Source organism: Chrysochloris asiatica, unplaced genomic scaffold, assembly GCF_000296735.1.
Source record: "Chrysochloris asiatica unplaced genomic scaffold, ChrAsi1.0 scaffold12462, whole genome shotgun sequence".
In the NCBI taxonomy this organism is placed as follows: domain Eukaryota; kingdom Metazoa; phylum Chordata; class Mammalia; order Afrosoricida; family Chrysochloridae; genus Chrysochloris; species Chrysochloris asiatica.
Window position 1 is genome coordinate 2178 of NW_006420980.1, and position 527 is coordinate 2704.

Consider the following 527-nt stretch of genomic DNA (forward strand, 5'->3'; position numbering starts at 1 on the left):
CATGAACAGGCATGTAAGCTTGCTGGCGACCACATTGGTCTACTAGTGAGTGGAAGAGGGGGAAAGGCAGCAATGAAGAAATGGGCTGAGTTCAAACCCAGTCCATTGACTCCCGTTGACCTGGAGATGAGAGAGAGAAGAGGAAGGCTGGTTGGTCCAAAGTGTGGTGAGACCTGGGGACACTTGAGCCCATGGACAAGGACATAGCCACAGAGGGCTAGAACTGAGAGTGAAGCATCTAGTTGATATGAAGTGAGGGGAGATGCACAAGAACACCCAAAGTTGTAGCCAGTACCCAGCTGACACAGCCACCATGGCTTGATAATCAGAACTCAACTAGAGGAAGATTACCAGAAATATATATATATTTTTTTTATAAAGGAAACAAGGGTAAATTACTACAATTTGATGAACCTAAGCTATACTCATGGCGGTTGTTGTTGTTGTTATGTGCCGTGGAGTCAGTTCCAACTCATAGCGACCCTGCACAGGGTTTCCGAGGCTGTACATCTTTATGGAAGCAGACT